The sequence below is a fragment of the Mytilus californianus genome, unplaced genomic scaffold, assembly GCF_021869535.1.
Source record: "Mytilus californianus isolate M0D057914Y unplaced genomic scaffold, xbMytCali1.0.p SCAF_9, whole genome shotgun sequence".
In the NCBI taxonomy this organism is placed as follows: Eukaryota; Metazoa; Mollusca; class Bivalvia; order Mytilida; family Mytilidae; genus Mytilus; species Mytilus californianus.
In genome coordinates, this window is record NW_026262745.1 from 48,470,781 (window position 1) to 48,487,888 (window position 17,108).

Genomic DNA, 17,108 nt, shown 5'->3' on the forward strand with positions numbered 1-17,108 from the left:
CCTTTATCTTTTTCCAATAACAGATACACACTACAGATACACACTACAGATCACTACAAATAGAAACACGATTTTCACAAACGATAACACTTTTCTTGTCGCCTTGCTTACTGTTTTGGTTTTTAAAAGTATTTGCTGTACATGGTAATTATAGTGAAATATTCGATTACTTTACACGAATCAGGAAATTGCCCTGCTAGAAAACTTTTCACACTGATTATAATGGAGACAATCTTTTAATCAATACAATTAAGGTAAACGAAATGATGCCTTTATTGAAGGTTATGAAGAAACGATCTTATTTTCAGTTGGAGTAATGACCTTCGTTTGCATTGGACCACGGAAGTCTCGTTATCGCCAAAAATCTCGCATCTTTGGATATTCATTCGTTATTATGGTAACGGAGATTTTATCGATAAATTCCGAGTGATCCGAGGTTACTGTAGTTCATCTTAAGACTCCAACAGATTTTTCTATAACACTGGATTAAGAGAGGTATTGTTTGGACGGTAAAAATTAAATGACAATTAAGTAATTGTGAAAAACTAAATATTAACAGTATTTCTCATCATTGCAATCTTGGAATGTACGAATGCAGTTGTCAATAGTGATCCACTTTGTTTAAAGGTAAGAAAGTTTTACAATGCAAAGGAAGAACCATTAAGACTTTCTATTTTTAAGATTAACAAAATTTTATTATTTTAATAATATTAATATAAGTTTTAATTTTATATATTATAGCTTATGTTTATACATGCATTTTCTAAAGATTTGGTGTCCGGGTAGTGTGATAAAAAAGTGAACCATTTTTGCTTTATGTACATATATAAGTCATTGTAAAAGTATTTCTTTGATTTATAATTGTGCATATTTATCGAGCAGTGATTGTAAATTTCTTAAAAAGAACCTAGTATGTACTAGTATTAACAGTTACAGTAACATATATCTACTATATACATTGTATCTATAGTATGACTGTACTAAAAGTACATTTAGATCTATATGCAAACATTTGGACTCCCTTTTACTTACTGTTACTCCATTTCATGTTTTATGTGTTTTAACATGTATCCAATATTAATGGAAATAGGTATGCAATAGAAAATTATTCTTTAGAAAAAGATTTTATTTTGGTAAATCGATGATTTACTTTCTGGATTTTTAAACATAAAACTCCAGATATGTTCTATATCATCCAAGTTGAAAACAATAGCACAAAATTCTGTCCGTCCATCTGTCATCATATTTTTAATTCAAATTTTAATACTTTGAATTATCGTAAGCCTAATGGTACAAATCTCTTGGTCAGCTGTTTAAAAATGGGAGAGATGCATCATACTCAGCGGTAAAAAAAAACACAAGTCGAACAAAAACAAAAAACAGACAACACCTGGACCGAAAAAAGAAGACAAAAAAAAAACAAAACAAAACAGTCACCATAATACTACATAGAAAACCAAAATTGAGCAGAACGAATCCCATCAAATATGGAGCATAACTAAGGTGCCCGAGAATGAACTCGCCGTGTTGTTCATAAACACCGGTGACGAGTCTTGTGTAATTTGGTACGCACTTAACGAGGAAAAGGGTACAGTTTCTCTGATTCTGATAATTAATAATCAAGCATCGGTTAAATAGCAATGTCATATAGAAATTTGAAAAATATCCAGCTCTGCCAACATCACATAAAATCAATTTATCTTTTATTTTTAACTATATATTTATTGTTTGTCAAAACATTCACTCTATCCTGCATTAATGACCACACACGGAATGTTCCTTCGTGATTTTTTTTAAGATACGGAAGAATTTCAAGGATATTAAATTTTGCACCGTGGGTTTCCATTTATTGTTTCTATCCTGTCAATGAAATTCCCATAGCGAGTTATGTTTCAATTTTGTGATAATTGATAAAAAATAATTATGACTAATTTCTTCCACAACCAGGATATAAATCTTCAATATGTCTGCTTTTGATGAAACACAAGAAGGTTGACCACGCTTAGTAAATGTATTTTCCACATAAAGATAACCCAGTTCAATACTTTTTCCAATGACTACAAATATCACTTTTCATCTATATCTGTATTACAATTACCTTGGGGTATACATGTTGTATATTATTCTATTCTATTAAACTGAGTTTTACTGTGCGTACTGTTGTACGTTTGTTTTTTCTACATTGGCTAGAGGTATAGGGGGAGGGTTGAGATATCAAAAAACATGTTTAACCCCGCCGCATTTTTGCGCCTGTCCCAAGTCAGGAGCCTCTGGCCTTTGTTAGTCTTGTATCATTTTTAATTTTAGTTTCTTGTGTATAATTTGGAGTTTAGTATGACGTCCATTATCACTGAACTAGTATACATATTTGTTTAGGGGCCAGCTGAAGGACGCCTCCGGGTGCGGGAGTTTCTCGCTGCATTGAAGACCCATTGGTGGCCTTCGGCTGTTGTCTGCTCTATTGTCGGGTTGTTGTCTCTTTGACACATTCCCCATTTCCATTCTCAATTTTATTTGTATTTAGTTTTCCTACCATTCAGAATAGAACCCCCTTGCTCCGAATAAGGATTAGTTTCTCCACCTGCGAGATGTGTTGTGAAAGAGTCTATGATCATAGTGCAAACAAAAATAGCACTATACCGTAAGATCAGTATAATTAATCTCTGCATATATATACTGTTGTAGTTTTTTTCTGTTTATGTCATATATCACCTTTTTGTATTTCATATTCATTTTTATATCATTCGTTTCATGTTCATCGCCTGCATAGAGTCTTGTTGTGGTACTGTGGAGTACAACCCCAAAAGTCAATCAATCAGTCATTCTCCTACAATGTTTTTTATTTATAATTGTATGAGGTCGCTCATTTCAATATTATGGAATTAGATGTAATATATCTTTAATTTACCAGATATTAAAAACAATAAGGCGATGTGGAATGATTCCCAATAAACACCCAAACATTAAGACTTGAGAACAAACATATGAACAATTACAGGTCACCGGTAAGCCTTCAACAAGGAGCAAACCAAATACCGTATAGTAAGCTATAATAAACCTAGCATAACAAAATGGGAAACAATTCAAAGGAGGAAGCCAGCAAATGCAACAACTTGATACAAGTAATAGTTTCGTCTTCAGAGTCCCAGGAAGGATATGATGTTACCCATGCAATGGATATATTAGAATAAAAAGAGAGATATGGAAAACAAATGATATACCTAACTTTACAGGTTCACATGGCCAGGTGGTCTTATGTTGTAACGTCTATGTCGTATGCTTTTTAATGAAAATAACACTTTACAAATTTCGAGCCTCAGAAGAGCTTTTCAGAACTTACCTGGGGGTCTCATTGGGGGGTTCTGATCCCGGATCCCACTTACTGTTTTGTCAGATTCAGGTATCCCGCTTACACTATGTACGTAAGCAATTCTCATTTTTTTGTAATTTTCCGTGTCCCGCTAGACTTTATTTCCCGTTTTCACGGCACAATAATTTGACTTTCACGTCTCACGCTTACAAAAAAATCAGCAATCCCGGGTCACGCTTTGACCCCAATGAGACCCACTTACCTTCATCAGACACGCTCGAACGCAAAATAATACGAATGTCAGGGTTGTATAAATACATAGAAACGTTAGGATCTATATGACCAAAATAGGACCTAAAAAGAAAAGCCAAATTCATTAAAGGTCAGCTTTGCGGGAGGGAGTTGGAACAGCAGTTAACTTTATAATTTGTTAATTTATCAACGAAAAATAGGTTATAAATGACACAGTGATTACTGAGCTGTGATATAGTCCACCATATTAAGTAGTATTGACCTAGTTTCTTTTGTTGATGTGGTTTATATATATAGCTAACTGATTTCCGTCATTAATTCACAATAGCAAAACATATTCATTTACAGATTTACTATTACTGATATGAGTTATTTGCTTACAATTTTTCTTTCTTAACAATCATACAAAAACACCGTAACGGCATTTTGATGTGTCTCTCTATATATATTGTTACTTCCAATTCGGTGCGTTTGAAAAAAACCACGCAGAAATTTTATTGTAATAATTGTTTATTTTACTGATACTAAGCAACAAAAGCGTAAAATCGGATGTTCTTTGTGACAGAAAATAAAAATTTAATGGTATTTTGATAGTAATTTACGACCATGCAAATGGTTTGGGCTCTAAATTGATTTCTAGATTGATGTAAAATATAATGAACATTGTCTTTTGCCCATCCGAAAATAATGTATTGAGTCGATTTTTAAATAATAATTATTTGATGCATAAATATTAAAGTTTAATGTAGAGGAATCGAGGAAATATTATCCTTTATTATGTTGATAATTGTAATCGTGTTTTAAGTGCTTCGGTACTGACATGATTAATAACATTCTTGACTCAAATTGTCCGTTTATAAATTTTGAATTATTAAACAATTAAGGTTCCAACTCACATGCAAATTTGGCATTACATTGATTTGGCTGTTATTCTTATGTCCTTTTGGTCATATAGCTTCACGTGTTTCGGTACTTATACACCCTTTGATTTCAAATACTTGGATTTGGCCGTTCCTGATGAAGATAAATCCAGAAAAGCGTCTCGGACGCATATAAACTATAATGTCCTATTTGAATTTTTTCGGAACTGAGAAATGTCAACTTGGAACATAGAAAATTAATGTCAACTTCGAACATAGAAATGTCAATTTTGAACTGAGGCATGTCAATCTTGTCCCTAGAAACATCAAATTGGAAATAAGATATTTTAACAAAAAAGCATCATTTTCAACTGAAAACTATCGGTAAACTTTTTTTCCATAAAAGTCCTGCTTTTAAGATATTTGAAGAATTTAATCTTGTAGACTCGTCGTTTTTCATTTTTTGCCTTGATCTCTCTTTTCGATTTCTGAGTTTTGATTCTCCCCGTTGCATATTCCTCCTCTATAGATCTCAACCGGCCAAAACTCCGCTACCCTTCATGTAACTTAGATCTGCCGAGGTGTGCCGAATGACGTTTTTTCCAAACGTTATGACATTTGTAAAACAATCAGGATCGTGATTTTATTGTTTTGAGTGACATTATTGATGTCACTTATACTCGACTGTTCCAATAAACATTAAGTAACTTAACAGATGTTTTATCTGCAGTGTTAATGCTACGTACTAAATACGCAACTTATTGACGCAACAATTCCAAATATATCAACATCTGGGTTTTTGTAAGGATTGGACTAGAAAGTAGTTATTTCTGTAACACTCCCATCTTTATCTTGTGTTGATTACATAATTGATTAAATATTTTATTATTAAATTGGTTCAGACATTTGCCTTTTATTATTTTGCTTACCATCTAAATATAGTTGGATGTTTTATGATACACAAACCTTGGTCTGATTTTTATTTTATCATTTTTGCGACGTACCAACACGAACGTTAGTTAAACTATGTGGTAAATTAGTTGTTTTATTTTTCTTTGATGATCTTTGAAAAGTTCAAAGTTGTTTTGGAATTCAAATACAATAATTGACAATTTATCAAACCTTTGTTTAAAAAAAAAAAAATTACCATTTAAGGAAAAGTAGTATTCTTAAGAGTACAACAGAAACAAACGACTAAAGCATTCGTGTAATGATGAAAAAATGATTAAAGGTTTACTTTTACAAACCCGGATATCAAGTCACGCCGAATGTTCAGTTATGATTTATATAACTTTAATAAAACTCTCTTACTTTTTCTTAAAGCTTAAATATTTGATATTCAAGAGTATGTTGAACTATTTTACACGCACCACTTTGTAGTTTTTTTATTACTTTTTCAACAAGAAGAATGCATTACACTTTAATATCATATAATTTGTTTAGTTTAAACGCTGTGCATATTGTTTGACAGGTTGACATCAATGTCATTCTACAAAGTCACTCAAGTGCTATAGATTACCAAACAACCCAAATAAGATAGAAGTCTTTCCCTGAATTAAGTCGTAGTCTTAGAGATGTGTCCGACGGTTGCGAGTAGTAAATAAGGGATTGCTTACCAATCAAAAGCACCCGTTTTATGTGCGATTAATCTTTTCCATTGTAGATTGCTGTTTGTTTGTTCGTTCTATTTTTTGGTCATGTTTTAACCCATCATTCGTCGACAATTTTATTGCCTCTTGTTTTTATGAATGCCTATGAGAAGTATGAGACTGAAGAAGAAAATGACAGGAAAATTAATTAATATTCATACAGATTTTTTTTTGCGCCGTCATAAATGAACCAAGACCCAAACCTTATACAAAGCTATAGTATATCAAACATACACATATGCATTTTCTATCATGATTGACTGGACTATTTAATTGCAAAGAACGCAATTTAAAGTGAACATAATATATACTCTTGGTATAAAGACTTCAGACAAGATACACGAATTGTTTCAAACTTTTCAAGTCGGGGCAGTTTATACATGAAGCTGACTATATGATATGTTTTATTTTTAGATTGTTGAATGCCGTTTAGTGACATATACAATTGCTTTTATCTTCTTCATTTGAACTCTGGTGGATAGTTGTCTCATTGGAATTCATACCATATCTCCTTATCTTCATAAGCTTTTGCATAAGTCAAAACACATACACATGAAACAATTATTATCAAAGACATCTTAGTTTAATTCTAGACCTATTAAGGTTTCTACAAACAATTCAGTAACATGGGCGCAGTCATTTTATGAAGATGGTATTCCAAACTAAGAGTAAAGATGGCTAATCCTGATTGGTCGTTGTATACAGTCGATATTTTTTATTGCTAGACACTCTGTACACTCTGCATTATAACAAATGCGAAATAATATATTCTCCTTAGCTCTTCAGATACTAAGAAGTCATATTTACACTGTGACGAGACACGTATTTTTAAGTACAGAACCAATAGGCAAGGAAAATGAGTAAAAATTCCGTTAACAATGCAAATCGGAAACATACGTTTTTTGGACTAAACAATACTGTCCTAATTTGTTTTTCTTTCATTCTAGCTAGGATACGTTCTAAAAATCAAAAAAAAAAAATCCGAAAGTTTGTACCTCAAAAATGTACTACGTAGCCAATGGAAAAACCATTGTATTATGCAATTTTAAAAGTGAGTGACATATTCAAGAAGCGGTATATGCACTATCAAGAAAAATAGCGAGCATTGTCAATAATTAAGAAATTGCAACTATCCTTAACTTTTTCTTTTAAACCAAAAAAATGTTTAAGAAAAAAAGAGGACAATATCAATACAGTGTTGACATTGACTTATTTCTCTGTTATATTATTCTTAAATATATTAATTTCACGAGGCATCTAATCTTTTACGTAATATCGTATTGTTTCATCACTAAGAATTATTGATGAGTTGCAGGTTCAGGTTATTGAAGTTCTAACAAAAATCGGTACATCTTTTTTTAAAATGTAAAATTTATTTGAAATTATATTAGAAATTTCTCTCTTTGGTGAAAATTAATTGACTATACATAGTTCTAGTTCACTTCAAGATTAAATTGTATAAAAACTTTATAAGAACAAATGAATCAATAAAAACGTAGTGTAAAGTCATAAAAGCGGCTTTTTGCATTTGCGCCGATCTGCATTTCATTTGCGCCGATTTTTTCTTTCATTTGCGCCGATTTTTATTTTCATTTGCGCCGATTTTTTTACAGGTAAATTACAGGTAAAATACAGGTGAATGTTATTATTCATTTATCATTATAGACCTCTTCCGTTCGCCAGTTGTACAAATGTTATGAATTGTCAATCATAACATGCATAAAACTGTTGTCCTCTGCTCACCACGGAAAGGTGGAAGTAGGATTTTGAGCAGGATGAGTCAATTTAAAAGCACTATGTTCACATACTTTAAAATCAAGAAGTAAAAACCTAAGATAAAAGCACTCTGTTTTTACTCTGTTTATACTAAAATGACGAATTAAAAATCTATTTACAACATTAAAATCCATAAAAACGGAATACATTCAAATCATAAATCTGTTCTTGCCGAGTATTTATAGGCAACACATCTAATATATTCCTTTGTTGTGATTTCGTCTCTATATTTATCGTAATTGTCAATAACGAAGTCCATCTTTTCTTTCTCTGGCTAACTTACTGATGCGGGTATTCTAGAGTTCGCATTTTAACATACGTAACGGCCTGGATTTTCTTAACTTAAACATAAGTGAACAACGTTTATAAGCAGATTTTACCAACATACATTCAAGGTATAGTACATGTACAAATATTTACTCACCTGTGTTAAAATGTAAATGCAATTAGGAGCAAATATAAAATCGGCGCAAATGAAAAAATGAAATCGGCGCAAATGAAAGAATGAAAATTTTTAAAATCGGCGCAAATGTCATACGCCACATAAAAGGAGATAAATTCTGCAGAAGGGATGTAAAACAAATCATTACGCACGCTTTCTGTTGATTCAATGTATTTAGCAAATGATTAATAAACGCTTACGATTTTTATGTATTAGACTGCAATTGGTTGACATCTTTAATTTTGATTTTCATTTCATATGTATTGTTTATTGAAACTATATTTTGAAAATAACATGTTAGTTAATTATTTGAAAACAGTTAAACTAACACAGCTAAACAGTCTTAAAACTATTTTAAATCAGTAATTCATTGTCTATAGTAATTTATTTAGAATTACTCTATTTCTATTTAAACACGGTTAATGTTTTCATTTAGCTCATGCGATAATACGATCATCTTTGATTCCTCAGTTAACTGCACATAATCAAAGAATTAAAGTAATGAATCTAATTATATAAAAGATTCATTATCATAAGGTACTATCATTGTATTTGTTTACTGAGTTGATAAAAGTACGACTTCAATACGTATCCAATGAAGAACATAGAAAACATTATCCCCTTTAACCCTGTGTGCATTAATAACCTGTCCTTAATTTGTGAGTTTGACCCTTTTGATTTTTTTTTCTTGTGTGATTCCCGTCATTTTCCGGAAAGATACCAGAGGGACAGTCAAACTCATAGATCGAAAACAAACTGACAACGCCATGGCCAAAAATAAAAAGCATACAGACAAATAATAGTACAGATGACACAACATAGAAAACTAAAGACTAAGCAACACGAACCCCACCAAAAACTGGGGGTGATCTCAGGTGATCCGGAAGGGTAAGCAGATCCTGCTCCACATGTGGCACCCGTCGTGTTGCTTATGTTATTACAAATCCGGTAAATAGTCTAATTCGGTAGGTCACATTCGTGAAAAGGGAAGGGTATTGTTGTTACGACATAAGGAACATATCCGATATCATCTGTGAAACGGTTATTCCATAACGGTCAACCAACTCGTGATGGCGTCCGTAAAATTTACGAAGGGATGATTTCAACTTCACCATTTGGAACTCTTGGTTTAATAGCTTCCTTGTGAGCAGCAATCCTCTATCAAGGAAATCATGATAGGAAATACAAGCCCGGCAATATCGTATCAATTGGGAGATATATACTCCGTATGCAGGCGCTGCTGGAATGTTGCTACATAGAAATGGAAAGTTCACAATTGAGAAGCTGAAATCATCTCTTTTGTTGTAAAGTTTTGTTTTCAACCGACCCTCATTGTCAATTTCTAGATGTAAGTCAAGATATGAGGCAGACTTAACTGTATCTGTAGTATCCTTTATCTCTAGTTCGATGGGATAGATTCGTTCAACAGTCACCAAATTTTGTATTATTTAGTGAGAGAACATCATCTATATAGCGGAACGTAAAGTTAAAGGATATTGCTAATTTCTTTTCTTTCTTCCAAAGAAGTTCCTGTATGAAGTCAGCCTCATAATAATAAGGAAACAAGTCGGCAAGAAGAGGGGCACAACTGGTTCCCATTGGCATTCCGACAGTCTTTTGAAAAACACGTCCTCCAAACGTAACACATATGTTGTCAATCAAGAAATCAAGCATCTTGATAATGTCAGTTTCAGAGAATTTTTTGTTTGAATCAAAGTGATTCTTTAAATAGTAGGATTTATTCCTCCCCATGACAAGATACTTGTATCTACGTTCGCCATTCTTTTTAATGAAACAAAGTAATACCAACTCTTTCAATTTATCTTTTAGTTTGGAATTGGGAATACTTGTGTAAAGTGTAGAAAAGTCAAATGTTTTAATACTATTGCAAGATGAGAGAGTCTTAGATTGTATGTACTCTAAAAGATCTTTGGAATTTTTTAGTATCCACATCTGATTCACGCCACCTCTAGAATAGGCAGTTTCACAATAACTTTGGAGCCCAGCTTTGATTGCTGATAAAATAGATGTTAATAATTTAGAAAGAGGTTTCGTGGAGCACTTGGAAGACCCAGCAATATACCGTTGTTTGTAAGGACACTTATGTAGTTTAGGTATCCAATACAGTGATGGAAGATCCAGTTCTTCATCTTTGGTTGAAATTCCAATGGAAAATAGAACAGACCTATGATTATCCAGGATTTCCTCTTTGGTAAGTGTCGTGAGGGTATATGTTGAGTTTCTAAGTGAATTGTTAATACCTAATTCATTTATCAAGCAGTTTATGTAATGATATTTACACACAAAAACGATGTTGTTTGGGGCTTTATCTGCGGGGACAGCAACATATTTGTCATGAAGGTAGGACAAGTGTTTTGCAACATTTGGGTCTTTAAAAATTGACGTAGCGTGGGTATTGATAGACCTATTTAGTTTCGTAATTCGGATTTGTATCAACGACCTTACAGCCTTAATCTATTCGGAAAGAGTATCTTCGTCTTCTTTCTCGCATTTAGCCCATTGCCTGGCATACTCCTCGACTGAATCCATCAGTATTTTAAAGTTGTATTTCCAATTGATGGATTTAGGCCCACGATAATTCGGACCTTTGGATAACAAATTTCGCAGGGAAGTGTTATTGACAATGTTGAGGTCTCCGGTAATAACGTGGCTAGCCGGATTATATGTGAATTGGGAACTAGCACAGGTGCAGTCAGGAGGTTTAGACTTGAAGTCGTCAATGTTGAGATCCTGCAAAACGTGTTTGTAATTGAAAAGTTTAGTTGGAATTGGTTTGGTATAGGTATAAGAAATTATTTGTACAGACTGATCTTTAAAATAAGGAGGTATTTTCGACTGAACTAATTTATAATGAAGGATATTGCCTAAGTTGACGCCATCGAGACCTTTGTTGGCAAAGAAAAGTTTAAGAACAGATCTTTTCTCTTTTTCATCTTTTCCAATGCGAACTGGTTTGAAAAGTCTGTGACTTGCAATATCCGAAATGATAGCTGTAAGTTTGTATTGGTTTGAATGAGGGTTTGTAACAGTAATTGAGAATAAACAGAGAATGAAGTTTTGAAAGGGGTAATGAATAAAGTTTCGTGCGAATGTGATGGATACCTAACGGCTTTTGTATAAATGACAGCAAGTCATTAATAGAGACATCATGCAAAGTAGGTGATGTATAATGACGATGACCATGACTGCGTCTACGTCGAGAAGTAGAGTCGAAAATATTCATCACATTCACAGAGCTACAGGAAGTACTAGATAGAATACCTATACCATCAATTTTGTCATTGCAACCATATGGTGTCGCAGTTCCCAATTGTCGAATCCAGTAGTCCTCTTTTTGTCTACAGAGAGGCGTTGCAAGTTGAGGATTGTTAGTCTTGTGGTATATTTTTTCGATAATACGAACTGTCATAGAAACGATGGAATGATCAGGCTGATTAAAATGCTGTAACTGAGAGAAAACTAAAGTATCAATGATATAATGTCAGCCAGCAGAAACAGTGAAAATTTCGACCCGTTTAACCTGATCGATCCTCTTTGAAGGACTTGTCTTCTTTGTTGATGTTATATTTGTGCTTGTTCATAATGTTAATTGGATAATAGACAATTCACGTTTAACAAACTTCAATCGACAATTCAATGAATCAATGTCGAAGACCGTTCGGTGACCTGCTAATGATTACATGCAAGTTCAGTAGTCAGTTTACACAGTAATGATCAAAAGGGTTGACTGGGGTATGGAAACAGAGTCACATGGAATTTCCCGTTAAGACAATAAACACCTGCTAAAATGAGGCTTCCTTTTGGCTGGTTGTATAAATTTGCAGCGATATCCGATTGGATAGCCTCGTGTAGGTCGAGTGCAACACTCTCTGTACGTTAACTAACTATTGCAAGAACTCACTGGGGGACCGCATGTGGCCTGTAGCAAAAACTTTTGATAAAATCCAGAATATCGTCGTTTTCAGTGACAGTCCAAATTTTCCTCCCTTCATGCTGGACGTCCAACCTTGTTGAAATTCTAATTACTTCAACTGTTAATTTTTTCTCGTCCTGAATATGAATGAAATAATTGTGACTGCATGTTAAATAAGCAACAATCAACCAATCAAGATAGTAATCGTTTAAAGAATGCACAAACATGATATAATCACAATAAGCCTGTGTGGTAGTCAGGTTTGCCGTTCATTTTCTCGGAAAGTTTTAATTGTGTACTAATTAATAAAAATATGTTCTTATCGAGCACCATATCACGTGGCCCAATGAAGCATCAGTCGCTTATCAATTATACTTTTTTTTTCAAATGAATAGCAATTATCTTAAATATTATCAGATTATGAACTTTTAATATGTTTTCAAGCGCGGTAAACTCTATCGCTTTTTTTATGTATAAAACATTATGCTTAAATATGATAGATATAATTTTTAATCCATTTTTATAGAATTACTAAAATTGAGTCAAAACCATATTGTTCTTAAATAAAAACACTTTGAAATATTTAGTTCTTTTTCATTTATATTGCTTTGTGATGGTTTAATTAAGCGAATGTAGGTACTGCGTTTATATAATGAATCGATACAAAGCTTAGCATATTAAATACTCTTAACATCTTCAAAGTCTTTAACGATGTAATAAACAAACGAATTTAATAGAGATATGTATTTACTTTCAATTAAAAGTGAATAAATAAGAGTGTTTTCAATTCAACAGATTTCGTATTCAACAGAAAAGTTGTTCAATACGGTAGGTAAGCATCATCTTCTTTCAGACCAGAATCACCAAAGATGTAAATGTGTGTGCCAGACACGCGTCATGTCTACACAAGACTCATTAGCGGCGCTAGAATCAAGACAGTTGCGAGGTAAAATCAAATACGAAGTTGAAGTGCATTAAAAGCTGCAAGGGGACAGTTACTACTTGGAATCTTTTAATTTCGGTGTTTGACCCTTGGGTTTGTATAACTCTTGATACTAAAATTCCGTGTCGTGTCTACGGAGATTACAATTCTCTTGGCGCTAACGTCTATATATAAAACTGTTGAACGTCTCATCAGAGTGTTCTTATAAGGCAGCAATGATGAACTTATCAACATAATTTATTTGTTTCCATTATTTTGGAACTGGGAAATGTCAACATGGAACATACCAATACCAGCCTAGAACCGAGACATGTCAAGTTGGATATGAAAGAAGTTTACAAATGATTGTACCAATCGGTCTTTCGTATAAAATAATCATCAATAAAGCAACATTTATAACTGAAAACTATTTGTAAAGATATTTTGCTTTAATACAAGTCCCGCTTTGAAGATATTTAAAGAATTTGACCACATTTTCTTAACTTTTGAGATATTTATATTCTTTGTTGTAGTATTGCAAAGTAATTTGAATATATTGTAAACAATATATTATACATCGATTTGTATTTTATAAGCAACTGAGATCACTCCCTGCTTTTGTGAGTTCCGCCTCTTTGGTTTCGATCGGCAAATCTCAGCAGATTCCGCTATCATTCATCTAAATTTGATCAACCGAAGTGTGCCGAATGACTTTTTTTCAAACTTTATGACATTCGTCTTATAATCAAGATTGTGATTTTGTTATTTTGATTGCAATTTTTGAAGTCACTATTTCTCAAATGTTCCAATAATCATTAAATAACTTAACAGATGTTTTAGCTTTAGTGGTAATGTTTCGCCCTAAATGCGCAACTTTTTGAAGCAACAATTCCATTAATATCAACATCTGTTTTTTTGAAAGGATTGAAATAGTTATTTATGTTGCACTTCATTCTTTATATTGTATTGATTACGTAGTTGATTAAAGATTTTATTAGTGAATTGGTTCAAATATTTGTTTTTAACTATTTTGCTTACCTTGTAAATACAGTTAAAGACTTTTGTGGATGTTTTATGATACCCATACCTTGGTCAGATTTTCCTGTTATCAATTTTGCGATGCGTCAACAGGAACGTTAATTAAAATTTGTGGTATTTTAGTTGTTTTGTTTTTTCTAGGATCCTTAAAAAGTTCAAAAATGTTTTTAGAATTCATAGACAATTAATGACAATTTACCAAATCTTCTTTTTTCAATTTTACCATTAAAAGAAAAACTAATATTCTTAAGAGTACATCAGAAACAAAGGACTATTTAGCATTCATGTAATCACGAAACGATGATTAAGGTTTTATTTTTTTCAAACCCGGATATCAAGTCACACAAATGTTCAGTTTTAATTTAGACAACTTTAATAAAACTCTTTTACCTTTCTAAAAGTTTGAATATTTGTATATTCATTAGTATGTTCAACTATTTTACACGCACCATTTTGTTTGTTGTTTTTTTTTGTTACTTTTACTACCGAAAGAATGCATTGCACTTTAATATCATATAATTTGTTTTGTTTAAACGCTGTACATATTGTTTGACAAATTGTCATACATGCCGTTCTACAAAGTCAAGCAAGTGCTATAAATTGCCACACAATCCAAACAATGGAAGTCAAGTTGTGCACTCTGAACATAATAATTGTGTTTTTATGAATTAAGTCGAAGTCTAAGAGATGTATTCGACGGTTGCGAGTAATGAATTAGAAGGAATCTGAAAACGCTACGTTCTTCTGTTTAAATGGACTTTCGGAATCCTCTTGGCATGTCGGATTAATACACACCTTTGAAGGCTGAAACCTGAATCATCGTAATAATTACCAAAACAGAAAGTTAAACGAAGTGTTGTCAGATCCTTGTAAGCAAAGCTTGGACACAGGACCAGTATTTTAATCAGATTGCGGATAACTTACCATCCAAAGCACCCGAGTTCACTTCCCATGTTTTGTAGGTATTGATCTTTTTTTGGTAGATTACCGTATTATTTTTCTTTTGGTTTGGTTAGGATTTTATCTATCTTTCGTCGACATATTTACTGCCCCCTATCTTTATGCATGATTGCTTATGAGAAGAATAATACTGAAATAACGAGAAAATCAATATCTTCACACCTATACAGATTATTTTGCGCCGTTGTAAATGAACCAAGACCTATGTCTTCTCCATGTAAACACATCAAACGAAAGGAAAACAACTGTCATACTCCTGACTTGGTATAGGAATTTCCTTATGTAGAAAATGGTGGATTAACCCTGGTTTTATAGCTAGCTAAACCTCTCACGTGTATGACAGTTGCATAGAATTTCATTATATTGACAACAATGTGTGAGCAAAGCAAACAGACATTACAGGTAAAAATGTCAAAAATTGGGGCACAGCTGTCAACATTGTGTTATAATCTTAATCACCATCAAAAACAAAAAACTATTTCAACAAAGGAATATAAATAATACAAAATGACATATAGACACTCTATAGACAAAGTACATTACCAAAAATGGAAAAAGGACAAGAATACAAAAATGACTATAACACATTAACACAATAGCAGGATGTATAAATAACGAGACACGCCAAATATATATCACCCAAAATGGACTAAACAGTAAAGGTTAAAAATATACAAAGACAAAATAAAAGGAACAATATAACACGTAATTTAGATGATAAACAACGTCAGTACCTAGAATCTATACTTCAAGATCATCATAAAATTGAGAATGGAAACAAGGAATGCGTCAAAGAGACAACATCTCAACCAAAGAGCAGAAAGCAGCCCAAGGCCATCAATGGGTCTTCAATACAGCTAAAAAATCCAAACCCGGAGGCGGGCTTCAGCTATCCCCTAAACAATAATCAGCGAAAATGGACGTCACACTAAACTCCGAAACATATAAATGAACCAAATTTAAAAAAAAAACATACAAGACTAACAAAGGCCAGAGGTTCCTGACTTGGAACAGGCGAAAAAATGCGGCGGGGTTAAACATGTTTTGTGAGATCTCAATCCTCCCCCTATACCTCTAGCCAATATGGAATAAACAAACACACAGCAATACGCACAGTAAAACTCAGTTTATAAGAAGTCCGAGTCTGATGTTAGAATAGGTAACAGAAGCAACATGACAATGATCAATATAAATAAACAAAGGACTACTAGCAGTTACTGACATACCAGCTGCAGACCTCACTTAGTCTTGATCAAAAGATGATGTCTTCATCATTAGAAATTGAAGCACAATCCCTCCCGTTAGGGGTTTAGTATCATACCATCATAAAATATACGAGAAGAACATAACCCATATCATGCCAACAACTGGTTTTAGAATAAAATTTTAATGTGTTTAATTCCGATGCAAAGACTCTATGAGTGAATCAATATTAATTCCAAAAAGTGCCATCTTTAATCACCTGACAACAATATCTTAAATACATCCCTTATGAATAAGTCTGTTTAAAGGTTTGGTTATCTTTTGAGGTGAATGACGACATTTTTGTGCTTCGTATAGAATATTACCATAAAAGATGGGATTTGAAATACCTAAACGTATAAGATGTCTGCACGTTGATTTATATTTACGAATGATGTCCTTGTACCGATGATAAAATTTAGTAAATGTTTTGACAAGTTTGTGATATCGAAAACCCTGTTGGTTTTTTAGTAATACAGATAGCCAATATATCATCCAAATGTCTAAACGTATTATTCAAGTTTTGTATCAGATGTTGTTTCGATGGGTTTTTGCTGATTTTAGTCATAAATCGTAACTTGTAAACAGAAACAGGTCCGCAATAAGTGGTGCACAGTAAGTACCCATTGGAATTTCTATAATTGACGAAATACGGAATCTCCTTAGCAAACAATAATGTTATCTAGTAAAAATTCTAGTGCAGTTATTGTATCAAAGCAGGTC

At 32.9% G+C, this 17,108-nt stretch overlaps 1 protein-coding gene across 1 annotated transcript in view; it reads left to right on the forward strand.

The window, feature by feature from the left end:
* The first annotated feature begins 216 nt into the window (after nucleotides 1-216).
* LOC127714590 (uncharacterized) overlaps nucleotides 217-17,108 on the forward strand; it is a 45,540-nt gene continuing 28,648 nt past the window's right edge. Inside the window, exon 1 of the mRNA XM_052220665.1 lies at nucleotides 217-627. The gene's annotated coding sequence lies outside the window, so the exon portion shown is untranslated. The remainder of the gene's footprint in view (nucleotides 628-17,108) is intronic.